This window comes from Aegilops tauschii, chromosome 2, assembly GCF_002575655.3.
Source record: "Aegilops tauschii subsp. strangulata cultivar AL8/78 chromosome 2, Aet v6.0, whole genome shotgun sequence".
Lineage (NCBI taxonomy): Eukaryota > Viridiplantae > Streptophyta > Magnoliopsida > Poales > Poaceae > Aegilops > Aegilops tauschii.
In genome coordinates, this window is record NC_053036.3 from 170,986,403 (window position 1) to 171,004,698 (window position 18,296).

Below are 18,296 nucleotides of genomic sequence, written 5' to 3' on the forward strand. Positions count from 1 at the left end.
CTTTCGAGTGTTTGTGTTTCGTTGTCTGATTGAAATGCCTAGGACCCTGTTTTCCCTCTGTTCTATCTCTTCCAGTCTATGCTTTCCGTTATAAATGCTCAATTCCATCTGGTACCGAAACTTTATCTGGTGTCCTTGACCACGATAAAGAATAGGGCCAAACTTTAATCTGTTTTGGCGAAAGCTGCCCAAAATTTGGGGTTTCCCACCCAAGCCAGGACCACGATCTTTTATGACGATTGCCAGGTGCAATCCATCAACTACCACCTTATCCTATCCGTTGAATCACAATAGTCCCTCAATTGTGGTCGTTCGATCAGATTCACTCTGTGCTGTTTTGGTCGCATATAAATACCGCAGCACCCCGCTCCCCCATTCACTTCTTTTCCTCCTCGCCACCATCTCCTCTGTAACCCTCGCCGCAGTGCTCCACCTTGAGCTCGACCCCAACGATCCCTTTGCCGCTTCACTGCCGGAAAGCGGCCGTGGAGACTTTCCTCGCCGCCGCGGGACATCCTCCTCCCCGCGCCGCTGTAGCTGCTGCACGGCACCAAGCTAGGGTACCTGTAGTTCAAACTCCGGCTTCCGTCCTTCTCGTTTGAGTTCGTCCATGGTTATAATTTTCTGATTTTACTGCATATCTTAGATCTTTACTGCTTAGGTGACTAGCGCGGATGTGGTCTATAGCTGTTCCTCGCATCCGAAATATTTCAGATCTAGGGTTTGTGTTATGTCTCACACGAATGGAATTCCTAGCACGCTGACTAGTATATTCTTCAGACCTACTAGTTCGTTCTATACATTTCTTTCTTTCGAAACATTCCTCAAAGTCTGCATCTAATTCTTCTTCAAAACGTTTTCGCTCAAAAAATCTTCGCTGTGAGCATTTGTAACTCTATCCCCATTTCCCCTCGATTCTATTCTCTTTCACAGGTACATGCAATCTGTTGAAGATTCTGCTCGACCAATGAGCATGGTCGATGAAGAAAAGAGGTAATCTTGGGTACAACAGATGAGTCAAAGGCTCCGAATGCAAAGGGCCCAACAGTAGGCCCATCAACCAGCAAAAGAAAGAGACCCGTGCAAGATGCAAATGAGCAAAAAGAAGATGCTCCGAAGAAAAGGAAAGGAGGCAGACAACCATACGCAAATTCAACTCAGTACATCTCTCATGACAATTATAACACTGTTCCAGGAGAGTCAAAACGTGAAAGAAAACTGTGATGAAAAATGCTCCTCCTGTTACAACAGAAATGTCAACTGACCATGCTCAAACACAGCCTCAGAAGGAAACATCTCCTGAACCAGTAATTCCTTCGCAACCCACTGCTCAAACTACTGATGCACCTCCCTCGCCAAGGACAACTGAACTAGTGCATGTGGCCTCCCCTGTTAGAGCTTTTATTCCACCACAGCAAGTTGCTTCTGAAGAAGGTGAAATCCTTCACTCCGAACCCCAAGCTTCACCTGCTTGTGCTTCACCGACTGTTTCGGTTCCTCCAACTGAGCAGCAACGCCAAATTCCCGAAGATAAATCCCAACCGCCTCCAGTGCATACTGAAAAGGAATCTGCTCCGTTGCCCCCTGTGTCTGCAGGCCCTACAGTTGTGCCATCTGCTCCGTCTCAACTGCAATTGTCAATCGACACAACACGAAGAATTTCAGATGATGTTCCGACTGCAAACAAATCAGTTTCTGCTCGTCATACAAACTCCGTTGTATATGGAGATGAAGTGATTTCAGCCGATGATGAACTTAAATATCATTATCCTCGTGAACAACTGCCTTTGTTCTCGACTGGTGCTGGTGCCAAAGGGCCACTTTTCAATCGGAATACTCACCCTAAATTCTTTCAAGAGAGTCCGTATAAAGGGCCACGCACCTCTGAATCGCCTCTTTTCTGGACAAAAGAACATGCAATCTAGTATTCTCGGATTCTTTATGATAGCCGAAAGATATTTCCTCATGAGTTCCCGGACTTTTCTGCTATGAAGAGTGTTGGCTGCTTTGATCAGATACCGCATGATCTAGAAGATTTTTGCCTCACAAATGTCTTTACATTTGAGCATCCATGGAATAGAGAAATCATACTTTAATTCTATGCAACTTTGTACATCTCTGGTAATGAGTCTGACAGTTCTAAATGGATCATGGGATGGATGACCGAAGGGAAAAGAATCAAATGCTCGTCTACAGATTTCGTCTCACACTTTCATTTCACTCGGCTCGAGCGCGACAAATCTGAAATTAGAGTGCACAATATTGATGTTATTTCAGATGAAATATTTCGATGCACCATGGACAAAGAAAAGATTCGTGACTACAATGGTCCTCCCAAGCCAAAGCATTTGACTTTTGAGAATCAAACTCTATATCATTTGCTCACCTACACCATTTGCCCTCTAGCCGGGATGAATTCAGAAAATGTCATTTCAGATGTTCTTTGTAATGCTATATATGCCATCTCCGAGCGATATGTCTTTGATGTTGAGGATATGTTTTTGCGTATATTGAAGGACTCTGTTGAACATCCAAATCCAAAAACCATCAAAGTCTATGCACCATGGATTGAGAAAGTTGTTGATCATGCCATGAAGACAGAGTACTTGGCGAAAGTGAGTCACAAAAGCTTCGTTCCTCCAGTGCGCGATACCCTGTAGGTCTTGGAAGATAACTCTTCGGGTAAATCTCCAGACTCAAGCCATCATGATTATCACAAAACTTTCGATGGGCCATGTCTGCCTCAGTGTGAGCGAAATATATTTCATCAACCCCCATCGCGGCTTGAAGCCAGTCTGCACACACAACAGCTGCTGCTGCTGCTGCTGCTGCTGCAGCACATGGCTGAGGATTGCTACTTCTTGAGCTTGCGTTGGTTTTTTTCCTTGAAGAGAAAAGAGTAATGCAGCAAAGTAGAGATAAATATTTCCCTCAGTTTGAGAACCAAGGTATCAATCTAGTAGAAGACAACGCACAAATCAACGAATACCTGCACAAATAATTAAACAACTTGTAGCGGTAGCGCAAGCCAGCCGCTACAAGTCGAACACTGCGCTTGCTAATAGCGTGATTGGTACGATGCGGCCGCTATATCGACTATCAGAGCGCAATAGCGGGCCTTTCTGTAGCGTAGGCTGCGGTCATAGCAGACAACTGAAGAAATTATCCTACATATAAATTCGGGACGCACATCCCACCGATCAACCCTAGTTTGACCCACTCCTCTTATCCTGGCGGCGGGCGGCAGGCGGCTGACACTTCCCTAGCGGCGGTGCGGCTAACGGCGGAGGCCGGACAAAGAGGCGAAGCCAGGCTCCTGGCTCCTGTTGGACGCCCTTCCCTGGCCGCCGACGGGCCGGTGCGGGCCGGCACGGCGAGTCGGCGCCTCGGCGGGCAGTACCTCACTAGGACGTTGGTGCTCAAGCTCAACGCCCTCATCTCCTCCCTGGTCGCTGCTCAATGCCCCCATCGTCCCATCCCCTACTGGCCCACGTCCCAATCAGTCGCTCCACTCCCTAGCTCGCAATCTTCAGTCTGGCAGCTCATCACCTCAAGGTACCTGTTTTTCTCTGCTTTTTCTTTATATATACTGGTCGATGCATAGCACTCTGCTTGAGATAGTACTCTGGACAAGTGCTAGTCTCTTCGATGGTACCTGTAATCGATGTATAGTGCTCCGGAGTATCTTCGGCAGCACTAGCACTTACAGAGTTACAGTTAGTAGACAAAATTCTCCTGCTGACATAGTATCTTCGATGCATAGCTTAGTAGAGTAGTTAGCAGACAAAATTCCTCAAGGTACCACTTGCGTAAAGTAGACAAAATTAGGGGGAGCTCAGCTCATATAACAGTCCATAGTATCTTCGGCAGCACTGACACAGATGAAACTTACATCCCTGTATGATTCCCGTTGCATTCGATAGCTCTGCTCATAGAATAGTACAGTACATATTTGCTACTAGTATATAGGTGTGCCTCATGATTGCATTCCTCTTGATATAGTAGATGAAACTTGCACAATATTGTCTTTATAAATTCAGTTCAGTTGTAATTTCTTTTGTACAGCCAACCAGGCTACATTCAGTTTACTTGCAATTCTTTTGTACTTTATTGACACATTCAATTTAGTGGTAATTTCTAAATAAAAAATTAGCTATCTGCACTTGTAATTCAGTCAAATAGCTTATGCTTTTTTTGCAGTAGTAGTCTACTAGCACAATGTCTTCAGCAGGATCAGGGGCTTCTTCTACAACCACAGCCGGAAGAACAAGAAAATATCCTGCCTAGTGATGTTGAAGAAGAGGAGGAAGAGGTGGAGAATCAAGAAGTTAAGGAAGATATTGATTAAGAAGACCAGGAAGTTGAGGATGATATTGATTACGAAGACCAAGAAGTGGACATGGATTTGACAGGACAAGTCTATGTGTTGTGTCCTACCAATAGTTTTTGTTTGCATGGTTACATGGGTGAATACTGTCCAGATGGATAGTTATAGTCTATATGCTTATATAAATGATGATTGTTCAATTCAAGTGTCAGATTGTTGTCAACGTCCTTAGAAATGTACATAATAATCTCAAATTTGCAAGTGCTTTTACAAATCCGTTATGTGGACACAACGTCTGCAATATTGAAGGAAATATGCCCTAGAGGCAATAATAAAGTTGTTATTTATATTTTCTTATATCATGATAAATGTTTATTATTCATGCTAGAATTGTATTAACCGGAAACTTAGTACATGTGTGAATACATAGACAAACAGAGTGTCACTAGTATGCCTCTACTTGACTAGCTCGTTAATCAAAGATGGTTAAGTTTCCTAACCATAGACATGAGTTGTCATTTGATGAACGGGGTCACATCATTAGAGAATGATGTGATTGACTTGACCCATCCGTTAGCTTAACACTATGATCGTTTAGTTTATTGCTATTGCTTTCTTCATAACTTATACATGTTCCTATGACTATGAGATTATGCAACTCCCGAATACTGGAGGAACACTTAGTGTGCTATGAAACGTCACAACATAACTGGGTGATTATAAAGATGCTCTACAGGTGTCTCCGATGGTGTTTGTTGAGTTGGCATAGATCGAGATTAGGATTTGTCACTCCGATTGTCAGAGAGGTATCTTTGGGCCCTCTCGGTAATGCACATCACTATAAGCCTTGCAAGCAATGTGACTAATGAGTTAGTTACGGGATCATGCATTACGGAACGAGTAAAGAGACTTGCCGGTAACGAGATTGAACTAGGTATGATGATACCAACAATCGAATCTCGGGCAAGTAACATACCGATGACAAAGGGAACAACGTATGTTGTTATGCGGTTTGACCGATAAAGATTTTCGTAGAATATGTAGGAACCAATATGAGCATCCAGGTTCCGCTATTTCTTATTGACCGGAAGTGAGTCTCGGTCATGTCTACATAGTTCTCGAACCCGTAGGGTCTGCACGCTTTACGTTCGATGACGATCGGTATTATGAGTTTATGTGTTTTGATGTACCGAAGGTAGTTCGGAGTCCCGGATGTGATCACGGACATGACGAGGAGTCTCGAAATGGTCGAGACATAAAGAATGATATATTGGACGATGTTATTCTGACACCGGATGAGTTCCGGGGGTCACCGGATAAATATCGGAGTGCCGGGGGGTTATCGGAACCCCCGGGGGAACTAATGGGCCAACATGGGCCTTGTGAGAGAGAGAGGAGGGGCCCCTAGGGCTGCCCCCTCCTTGAGGAGTCTGAATTGGACTAGGAGGGGGCGGCGCCCCCCTCTTTCCCTCTCTCTCTTTCCCTCTCCTTCCTTCCCCCCTCTCTTCCCTTGTTGGAAACCTACTAGGTATAGGATTCCTAGTAGGAATCCTACTTGGGGCGCGCCCTGTGAGGGCCGGCCGGCCTCCCCCTTGCTCCTTTATATACGGGGGCAGGGGGCACCCTAGAACACACAAGTTGATAGTTGTCTTAGCCATGTGCGGTGCCCCCTCCACAGATTTCCACCTCTGTCATATCGTTGTAGTGCTTAGGCGAAGCCCTGCGTCGGTAACTTCATCATCAGCGTCAACACGTCGTCGTGCTGACGAAACTCTCCCTCGGCCTCAGCTGGATCATGAGTACGAGGGACGTCACCGAGCTGAACGTGTGCAGATCGTGGAGGTGCCGTGCGTTCGGTACTTGGATCGGTTGGATCGCGAAGATGTTCGACTACATCAACCGCGTTACTAAAAGCTTCCGCTTTCGGTCTACGAGGGTACATGGACACACTCTCCCCACTTGTTGCTATGCATCTCCTAGATAGATCTTGCGTGATCGTAGGGAAATTTGGAAATACTGCGTTCCCCAACAAATATCGCTATGCGCATTCCGCTACATCAACCTCAATCCGCTATCACCCCGCTATTCGCTGTTCAAAACGTTGCTTGCACCCAACGCGATAAAGGGGTTGTCAATCCCGTCACAGTTACTTGCAAAAGTGAGATCTGATACAGATAGATGAACGGTAAAGTAAATATTTTTTGTATTTTTGGTTTATAGATCGGAAAGTAAAATATTGCAAAATAGTAGATCACAAACTTATATGATGGAAAATAGACCCAGGGCCATAGGTTTCACTAGAGGCTTATCTCAAGATAGCAAATAATACGGTGGGTGAACAAATTACTGCCGAGCAATTGATAGAAAAGCGCAAAGTTATGACAATATCTAAGGCAATGATCATGAATATAGGCATACGTCCGTGTCAAGTAGGCCGAAATGATTCTGCATCTACTACTATTACTCCACACATCGACCACATGCATCTAGAGTATTAAGTTCATAAAGAACGGAGTAACGCATTAAATAAGATGACATGATGTACAGGAATTAACTCAAGAAATATGATGAAAACCCCATCTTTTTATCCTTGATGGCAACAATACAATACGTGCCTTGCTGCCCCTACTGTCACTGGGAAAGGACACCGCAAGATTGAACCCAAATCTAAGCACTTCTCCCATTGCAAGGAAAACTAATCTAGTTGACCAAACCAAACCGATAGTTCGAAGATAATTACAAAGATATCAAATCATGCATAAAAGAATCCAGAGAAGATTCAAATAATATTCATAGATAAGCTGATCATAAATCTACAATTCATCGGATCTCGGCAAACACACCACAAAAATAAGTATTACATCGAATAGATCTCCAAGAACATCGAGGAGAACATGGTACTGAGAATCAAAGAGAGAGAAGAATCCATCTAGCTACTAATTATGGACCCGTAGGTTTGTGGTAAACTACTCACGCTTCATCGGAAGGGCAATAGAGTTGATGTAGAAGCCCTCCGTGATCGAATCCCCTCCGGCAGGGTGCCGGAAAAGGTCCCTAGATGGGATCTCATGGGTACAGAAGGTTGCGGCGGTGGAAAAGTGTTTTCGTGGACTCGTCTGGTGGTTTGGGGATATTTGGGAATATATAGGTGAAAAAATTAGGCCAGGAGAGTCGCGGGGGGGCCCACAAGGGTGGGGGCGCGCCCTACCCCCCCCCCCGAGGGCACCCTCCATCCTTGTGGACGCCTCGTCGCTCCTCCGACTTCATCTCCAAGTCTCCTGGTTGTCTTCTGGTCCAAGAAAAATCATCGCGAAGGTTTCATTTCGGTTGGACTCCGTTTGGTATTCCTTTTCTGTGAAACTCTAAAACAAGGAAAAAACAGGAACTGGCACTGGGCTCTAGGTTAATAGGTTAGTCCCAAAAATAATACAAAATAGCATATTAATGCATATAAAACATCCAAAACAGATAATATGATAGCACGGAACAATAAAAAATTATAGATACGTTGGAGACGTATCAAGCATCCCCAAGTTTAATTCCTGCTCGTCCTCAAGTAGGTAAATGATAAAAATAGAATTTTTGATGTGGAATGCTACCTAAAATATTCATCCGTGTAATTTTCTTTATTGTGTCATGAATGTTCAGATCCATAAGATTCAAAACAAAAGTTTAATATTGACATAAAAACAATAATACTTCAAGCATACTAACAAGGCAATTATGTCTTCTCAAAATAACATGGCCAAAGAAAGCTTATCCCTACAAAATCATATAGTCTGGCTATGCTCCATCTTCATCACACAAAATATTCAAATAATGCACAACCCCAATGACAAGCCAAGAAATTGTTTCATACTTTTGATGTTCTCAAACTTTTTCAACTTTCATGCAATACATGAGCGTGAGCCATGGACATAGCACTATAGGTGGAATAGAATATGGTGGTTATGGATAATACAAAAAGAGGGAGATAGTCTCACATCAGCTAGGTGTATCAACGGGCTATGGAGATGCCCATCAATAGATATCAATGTGAGTGAGTAGGGATTGCCATGCAACGGATGCACTAGAGCTATAAGTTTATGAAAGCTTAAAAATAAAACTAAGTGGGTGTGCATCCAACTTTCTTTCTCATGAAGACCTAGGGCAATTTGAGGAAGCCCATCGTTGGAATATACAAGCCAAGTTCTATAATGAAAAATTCCCACTACTATATGAAAGTGACAACATAGGAGACTCTCTATCATGAAGATTATGGTGCTACTTTGAAGCACAGGTGTGGAAAAAGGATAGTAACATTGCCCCTTCTCTCTTCTTCTCTCGTTTTTTGGGCCTTCTCTTTTTTTATTTTGGCCTTTTCTCTTTTTTTCCTCACATGGGACAATGCTCTAATAATGAAGATCATCACACTTTTATTTACTTACAACTCAAGAATTACAACTCGATACTTAGAACCAAATATGACTCTATATGAATGCCTCCGACGGTGTACCGGGATATGCAATGAATCAGGAGTGACATGTATGAAAGAATTATGAACGGTGGCTTTGGCATAAATACGGTTTCAACTACATGATCATGCAAAGCAATATGACAATGATGGAACGTGTCATAATAAACGGAACGGTGGAAAGTTGCATGGCAATATATCTTGGAATGGCTATGGAAATGCCATAATAGGTCGGTATGGTGGCTGCTTTGAGGAAGGTATATGGTGGGTGTATGGTACCGGCGAAAGTTGCGCGGTACTAGAGAGGCTAGCAATGGTGGAAGGGTGAGAGTGCGTATAATCCATGGACTCAACATTAGTCATAAAGAACTCACATACTTATTACAAAAATCTATTAGTTCTGGAAACGAAGTACTACGCGCATGCTCCTAGGGGGATAGATTGGTAGGAAAAGAGCATCGCTCGTCCCCGAACGCCACTCATAAGGAAGACAATCAAAAAATACCTCATGCTCCAACTTTGTTACATAATGGTTCACCATACGTGCATGCTACGGGAATCACAAATCTTAACACAAGTATTTCTCAAATTCACAACTACTCACTAGCATGACTCTAATATCACCATCTTTATATCTCAAAACAATCACATAGTATTCAATGCACTTTATATGAAAGTTTCTATTATATCCCTCTTGGATGCCTATCATATTAGGACTAAATTTATAACCAAAGCAACTTACCATGCTGGTTAAAGACTCTCAAAATAATATAAGTGAAGCATGAGAGTTCATCAATTTCTATAAAATAAAACCGCCCCCGTGCTCTAAAATATAGCAAGGATGATTGTGGCAAACTAAAAATCAAAGACTCAAATCATACAAGACGCTCCAAGCAAAACACATATCATGTGGTAAATAAAAATATAGCCTCAAGTAAAGTTACCGATAGACGAAGACGAAAGAGGGGATGCCTTCCGGGGCATCCCAAAGCTTAGGCTCTTCGTTGTCCTTGAATATTACCTTGGTGTGCCTTGGGAATCCCCAAGCTTAGGCTCTTGGAACTCCGTATTCCATAGTCCATCAAATGCTTACCCAAAATTTGAAAACTTCACAACACAAAACTCAACGGAAAATCTCATAAGCTCCGTTAGTATAAGAAAATAAATCACCACTTTTGGTACTATTGTGAACTCATTCTTTACTTATATTGGTGTAATATCTACTGTATTCCAAATTTTCCATGGTTCATACCCCCTGATACTACCCATAGATTCATCAAAATAAGCAAACAACACATAGAGAACAGAATCTGTCAAAAACAGAACAGTGTGTAGTAATCTGTAACTCTCGAATACTTCTGTAACTCCAAAAATTCTGAAAAATTAGGAAAACCTGGGAAATTTGTGTACCAATCTTTTGCAAAAACAATCATATCAAACGCACGCTTTTGTAGAAAATGCAAATTATTTTCCTGGGCGCAAAAGTTTCTGTTTTTCAGCAAGATCAAAACAACTATCACCATAAGCTATCCCAAAGGTCTTAGTTGGCACAAAAACTAATTAAAACACAAAACCACATCTAACCAGAGGCTAGATGAATTATTTATTCAAAAACAGAAAGGAAATATATTGGGTTGTCTCCCAACAAGCGCTTTTCTTTAAAGCCATTAAGCTAGGCTTTGAGATTTCGATGATGCTCACATGAAAGATAGCAATTGAAACATGAAGAGAGCATCATGTAGCATGTGAAAAACACATCTAAGTCTAACATACTTCCTATGCATAGGCATCTTATAAGCAAACAAATTATCAAGGCAAACAAAAACTAGCATATGCAAGGAAGAAGAAAGGAACAATAGCAATCTCAACACAATGAGAGGTAATTTGGTAACATGAAAAATTCTACAACCATATTTTCCTCTCTCATAATAATTACATGTAGGATCATAATCAAATTCAACAATATAACTATCACATAAAATTTTCTCTTCATGAACCACATGCATGCAAAGTTGACACTCTTCCGAAATAGTAGGCTTATCATAAAATAAAGTCATGACCTCTCCGAACCCACTTTTATCAAAAAATTCATAAGATTTAATATTCTCCAAATATGTGGGATCTAAAGTCGACACTCTTCCAAAACCACTTTCAATATTATTGCAAACATTATTATCAATCTCATATTCATCATGGGGCTTAAATAAATTTTCAAGATCATAAGAAGAATCACCCCAATCATGATCATTGCAACAAGTAGTAGACATAGCAAAATTAGCATCCCCAAGCTTAGGGTTTTGCATATCATTAGCATAATTTACATTAATAGAATTTATAATAACATCATTGCAATCACTCTTTTCATTAAAAGATCTATTGTGAATCACTTCATAAAGTACTTCATCACAATTTTCAGATTCACGGATTGCAAGCAAAACATCATAAAGATAATCTAGTGCACTCAACTCACTAGCAATTGGTTCATTATAATTGGATCTCTTAAAAATATTAGCAAGTGGATGACGATCCATAAACTCTTTGGTTTCTGATTTTTAATAAATACACAATTATACCAAGCAAATGGGCAAACAAACCAAGTAAGACATAAGGGCAAACGAAAAGACGAACGAAAGAAGGGCGAAAGAAAAGGGAAAATCTTTTCAAAAATCATTTTAGAAGTATGGGAGAGGAAAACGAGAGGAGAATGGCGAATAGTGTAATGCAAGAGATGAGAGTTTATGATGGGTACTTGGTATGTCTTGACTTGGCATAGATCTCCCAGGCAACGGCGCCAAAAATTTGCAAGTTGACGAGAGAAGAGTCTTGATTTGGCGTAAATCTCCCTGGCAACGGTGCCAGAAATTCTTCCTGCTACTTCTTGAGCTTGTGTTGGTTTTTCCCTTGAAGAGGAAAGGGTGATGCAGCAAACTAGAGATAAGTATTTCCCTCAGTTTGAGAACCAAGGTATCAATCCAGTAGGAGACAACGCACAAATCACTGAATACCTGCACAAACAATCAAACAACTTGCACCCTACGTGATAAAGGGTTGTCAATCCCTTCACGGTTACTTGCAAAAGTGAGATCTGATACAGATAGATGAACGGTAAAGTAAATATTTTTTGGTATTTTTGGTTTATAGACTGGAAAGTAAAAGATTGCAAAATAGTAGATCGGAAACTTATATGATGGAAAATAGACCCGAGGGCCATAGGTTTTCACTAGAGGCTTCTCTCAAGATAGCAAATAATATGGTGGGTGAACAAATTACTGCCGAGCAGTTGATAGAAAAGCGCAAAATTATGAAGATATCTGAGGCAATGATCATGAATATAGGCATCACGTCTATGTCAAGTAAATCGAAACGATTCTGCATCTACTACTATTACTCCACACACCGACCGCTATCTAGCATGCATCTAGAGTATTAAGTTCATAAAGAACGGAGTAACGCATTAAGTAAGATGACATGATGTAGAGGAATTAACTCAAGCAATATGATGAAAACCCCGTCTTTTTATCCTCGATTGCAACAATACAATACGTGCCTTGCTGCCCCTACTGTCACTGGGAAAGGACACCGCAAGATTGAACCCAAAGCTAAGCACTTCTCCCATTGCAAGAAAAACCAATTTAGTAAAAAAAGAATTAAAAAATTAAAAAGGAACTAGAAAGGCTGCGGAGGGGAGCTATGTGTGCGGAGTCTCAAGCGCGACAAAAGGAGATTCTTGTCCTCATTGAAAATCTGTTGGAACAAGAGGAGATTTACTGGCTACAACATGGTTGCACAAACTGGCTATTGCATGGGGATCGTACCACCTCCTTTTTCATAATGCAGCAACGGCCAGAAAGAAAAAAAATCATGTTAAAAATTGCTTGATGATAATGGTGTTTGGGTGCATGGTACCAATATGAAGAATCACATTATGGCGTATTTCTCAAACCTTTTTACATCAGAAGTTTCCCATCCTAACTCGGAGGTTCTATCTCTTGTCCAACGGAAAGTGACCGATGAAATGAATGATGCTCTTCTCGCCCCCTATACGGGTGTGGAGGTTAGAAAGGCCCTATTTGATATTGGTGATTTAAAAGCGCTAGGTCTTGATGGCCTCCATGCTATTTTTTACAAAAGATTTTGGTCTATGTTGGGAGATGACCTGACCGAAGAGGTTCTTCAAGCGGTAAATACCTGTTCTATACCAACTGGGTGGAATGATACTGTAATTGTAATGATCCCAAAGATTAACTCTCCTGAATAGGTAACCCAATTTAGACCAATCAGCTTGTGCAATGTGGTGTATAAGGTTATTTCAAAAATGATTGCTACTCGTCTAAAGATAATCCTATCAGATATCATTAGCCCAACTCAGAGTGCCTTTGTGCCTGGAAGATTGGTCACAGACAATATCTTGGTGGCATATGAATGTTTCCATACAATAAAAAACAAAAGGGCGGGTAAAGAGGGTTTGTGTGCCATCAAATTAGATATGCACAAAGCATATGACCGAGTGGAGTGGTGTTTCTTAAAGGAAATTATGCTGAAATTGGGTTTTAAAGAGATTTGGGTGAATTTAATTATGAAATGTGTACCCTCTGTGGAGTACCGGATCTGTATTAATGATGATGAGATGGAGAGTTTTAAACCAACTAGAGGATTGAGGCAGGGAGATCCCCTTTCTCCCTACTTATTATTGTCGTGTACAGAGGATTTGACTGCCCTTTTAGCTAATGCGGAGGAGAATGGAAACATTTCCGATATAAAGGTTTGCAGAGATGCCACATCAATTTCTAATCTCCTCTATGATGATGACTCTTTGATCCTTATGCAAGCCAATCCCATGAGTGCAGAGGCGTTGAAATCACTTTTGGATTCGTATTGTGCCGCCTCAGGGCAAATGGTTAGTGTTGAAAAATCTAGTATATTCTTTAGTCCCAATACTAAAGTGGAAGACAAGGTACAAATATGTACAATTCTAAATATTATGACTGAAGCCCTCAATGAAAAATACCTGGGTTTGCCGCAAATGTGGGCATGGACAAAAGTGATTGTTTCCAGTTCCTGATCGATCGAATTATTATGAAAATTAGTGGATAGAAGAAAGCAGAATTATCCTCTGGAGGGAAGGAAATTTTGCTCAAATCTGTTGTACAAGCCATCCCTACCTATGCCATGTCCGTCTTTAAAATTCCTAAAAAAATTGCAAAGGAATTATTGACGCGATGTCGCAATTTTGGTGGGGTGACGAGGACAATCAGAAGAGGATGCATTGGATGGCATGGTGGAAAATGTGTGTTCCAAAAGATCAAGGAGGTATGGGCTTCCAAGATATACATTGTTTCAACCTGGCGCTATTAGCTAAACAAGCGTGGCATCTTCTTGATAATCCTGAATCGTTATGTGCAACCATCTTGAGAGCTAAATATTTCCCTGAGGGAGATTTGATGAACGCAAGTTTAAAGAAGGGATCCTCTTTTACTTGGCAAAGCATTATGGAAGGAGTGAACTCTTTGAGAAATGGTTATATTTGGCGAGTTGGAAATGGACAAAACATCGATATTTGGATAGATGCATGGATTCCGAATTGTGCGAATAGGAAAATTATTACTCCTAGTGGTGGGCAACTTCTGTCAAAGGTGGCTGATTATCGTGTCCGGCAAAGTTAAAAATATTTATTTGGCGAACGTTACATGGAACTCTATCGTGTCGTGTTACACTTGCCAATAGACATATGAAAGTTTTGCCCCTTTGTCCATCATGCTCGAATGGGAAAGAAGATACAAAACACATCTTGTTTCCGTGTCAGAAGGCAAAAGAGGTTTCGGGTAAGCTGGGGATGTACGAGGTAATTAAGAAAGCTTGTGTTATCGATCGTGCGGGTGAGGCGGTTCTTGAATTCTTCTTATGCCGCACTAAGAACTATCTATATTAGGTTGCTAGAATGAAAGTGAATTAATCGCGCTAACCACTTGGTATTTATGGTGGGAGAGATGCATGTTGGTTCATGAAGGGAAGTCTCAAGATGTGAACCAGATTTTGATGAGGGTTCGTGCTATAACGGCAAACTATGTGAATGCCCACTCCCCTAGTGTGACTAGTAGAAAAGAAGGATGGAGCCGACCTCCTATGGGTTTTGTTAAACTAAATGTTGATGCTTATTTTGACCATGATCTACTCAGGGGCACGGCAGGTGCTGTACTCAGAGATGACAAAGGAAAATTCATTGTTGGCAGAAATTGGAAGATCGATTGGTGTGCTGATGTACTAACAGCAGAAGCGATGGCTCCTAGGTTTGGTTTAATTCTTGCACAAAAGGCGGGATGCAATCGTCTTATTATTAACTCTGATAATATGGAAGTCATTGACACAATGAAGAATGGAGGACAATCGGCGGGATTTGAGGCGGGAGTCTTTGAGGATTGCTACTTCATGGCATGTGATTTTCCGCTGACTAGATTTGAACATTGTAATAGGGTAGTTAATAAGGTTGCTCATGAACTTGCTAGGCTAGCGAAAGTTTCTGTAACTAGAGATTGGTTTGAGGAGCCTATGGAGAATATTGTAACTCTTCTTATAGACGATGTAACCATTATTTCCAATTAATAAAGTGGATGTTTCCTTAAAAAAACCAATCTAGTCGGCCAAACCAAACCGATAGTTCGAAGAATTACAAAGATATCAAATAATGCATAAAAGAATTCAGAGAAGATTCAAATAATATTCATAGATAAGCTGATCATAAATCCACAATTCATCGGATCTCGGCAAACACACCGCAAAAATAGTATTACATCGAATAGATCTCCAAGAACATCGAGGAGAACATGGTATTGAGAACCAAAGAGAGAGAAGAAGCCATCTAGCTACTAGCTATGGACCCGTAGGTCTGTGGTAAACTACTCACGCTTCATCGGAAGGGCAATAGAGTTGATGTAGAAGCCCTCCATGATCAAATCCCCCTCCGGCAGGGTGCCGGAAAAGGTCCCTAGATGGGATCTCATGGGTACAGAAGGTTGCGGCAGTGGAAAAGTGTTTTCATGGAGTCCTCTTTTGGTTTGGGGATATTTAGGAATATATAGGAGAAAGAATTAGGCCAGGAGAGTCACGGGGGGCCCACAAGGGTGGGGGCGCGCCCTAACCCCCTGGGGCGCCCTTCGTCCTTGTGGCCGCCTCGTGGCTCCTCCGACTTGATCTCCAAGTCTCCTGGTTGTCTTCTGGTCCAAGAAAAATCATCGCGAAGGTTTCATTCCGTTTGGTATTCCTTTTCTGTGAAACTCTAAAACAAGGAAAAAAACAAGAACTGGAACTGGGCTCTAGGTTAATAGGTTAGTCCCAAAAATAATATAAAATAGCATATTAATGCAGATAAAACATCCAAAACAGATAATATAATAGCATGGAAGAATAAAAAATTATAGATACGTTGGAGACGTATCAAGGATCGCAGAGAGAAAGAACATCTTGCCGCCGAGCTAAATGCCATCAATAATCGAACCAAATAATGCATATGATTGCAGCTGAGAATAAGAAGCGTCTCTAGACATTGCTTCGCAAGTTCTTCACCGAAAAACAACTCCTGCACGTCGATCTCAAAGAACATTATAATTATATTGACAAAGGTTTTTCTGCTAAAGATTTCCAAGATCGTATTACTCCACCTCTGCCTGCTCGTGAGCCCACAACTGATTTACTTCATCTTAAGCTTCGCATATTGCTCGAAGAATCTGAAACTACTTCACCGATGGAGAAGCCAACCGAAGGGAATGTACTGTCTTGTACTACTCAAGTGGTTGATCCCAATGTGCCTTCATCATCTCAGCCTCAAAGCTGTTGTTTCCGAAGAAAAATCTGCTGCTGATGACAATGAAGTTGAACCAGTCACTTACGAAGCTGAAGTCTCCTCCGACAGTTCTTCTCGAGAAGCCACTGAGTGAATCAAGTTCACTTCTTCTGCAGTCATGTTCTTCGTCAGCTTTTTGACACTAGTTGACAAAAGGGGGGAGAATTACATCGAGTTTCGATAGATTTGATCTTTGTGTTTATTTGGTTTGGTTTCCCATGTGATTCGAAAGTTATGCCTTAAAGACTATCTGTGCTATGATGTAAAACTTTTGTGCTGTAATGTTAATAACCCTGCCTGCTGCACTATTTCTCTCGAAGCATTTGTTTTGCAGGTGGAATTATTATCAAAAGTTGTGAATGATGGCACTACAATCTCGATGGATTATATATTATCAGTGCGAATCATTATCTCGAATGATTGAAATTTCCTCTATACATTTCAATGAATTGCAGGAGATTTTATCTCATATCTATAACCCTTCATACATCTAGGGGGAGTACATTTCATCATCGAGCCAAGTAACGCTAATTCACTCTTGTTAGAATTACCTTTCACTTATCTATCTTCACTTAGATGATTATCTCTTTTGTCAACAACCGTCCAAAAGGGGGGAGATTGTTGGTGCAATGATAGGCCCCTTATGTTTTGGAGTTTGTTGACATAAACAGTATGGGACTTATGTGTTTGCTAGTGCACATAGAGTAACAGGTCCCTGAGATCACGAGGAATTTGATGCAGACGACGAAGATAATCTCCGTGCAGTGCAACGAAGGTTATCACCAAAGATCATGATAACAAGAGTGACCCCTGGAAATTGCTGAAGCTAAAGCAATTGATTCGGTGTCTGTCCGAGGGAAATGACTGATGGCACACGGACATTGGAACCACATCACACTCCAAGGTGTCCTCGTAAGCACCGATCATGAAAGAAACTTGCACGGTGTGCTCCACTTGAATGGTGTCGGAGTCGCTAAGCCATTGGACCTTGTAAGGGCGAGGATGCTTCTTCTTGACCAATTGTAGCTCGGAACATAGCTGGTCACTTGCCAAGTTGTGGCAACTTCCTCCGTTGATGATGACTTTCACGGAACGCCCGTTGATGCCGGCCTTGGTGTGGAAGATGTGACACCTTTGGTCTTCATCTTGTTGGTGTTGAAGTGTCAAGACGTTGGAGACCACGAGAGTGGGACTTGAATCATTGTCGAAATAGACTTGAGCATCTTCTTCTTCATTCACTTGATGGTGCATGGCGACGTGCTCGAGAGCTTCCATCTTGTCTTCACTCATGGAGTCATATGTGCCATCATCATTGGCAATCATGGTGCACCGGTTGGTGCATTGGAAGGACTTGTGTCCACGTCCACCACATGTGAAGCACTTGACAGAACTTGTCTTGACGGGATCATCCAGCGGTGCCAATGTGGAGGGGTATTGTTCTTGTAGCTGCTTGCCGGAGGACAAGTCGAGGAAGTAGTCGCTTGCTTGGAACTTGACTTGTCGCCGGTACATGGTGATGCTCTAGTCAAGGTAGGAGGTTCCGTAGTCGATGGAACTTTAGTGTAGGAACCATAGTTCTTGGAATTGTACTTGGCGTACTTAAAGTCTTCTTGCATTTGTAGCTCGGCCTTGGTCGCTTGATGAACTAGCTCGAGAAGGTTGGAGTAGGGTTGGAAATC

General features: G+C 41.8%; 1 long non-coding RNA gene across 1 annotated transcript; it reads left to right on the forward strand.

Annotated features, from left to right (window-relative positions):
- Positions 1 to 3,068: 3,068 nt before the first annotated feature.
- LOC120973205 (uncharacterized) lies at positions 3,069 to 4,684 on the forward strand. Its single transcript, XR_005767474.3, has 2 exons — positions 3,069 to 3,555; positions 4,201 to 4,684. It is a non-coding gene; the product is annotated as an uncharacterized lncRNA (long non-coding RNA).
- Positions 4,685 to 18,296: the final 13,612 nt, after the last annotated feature.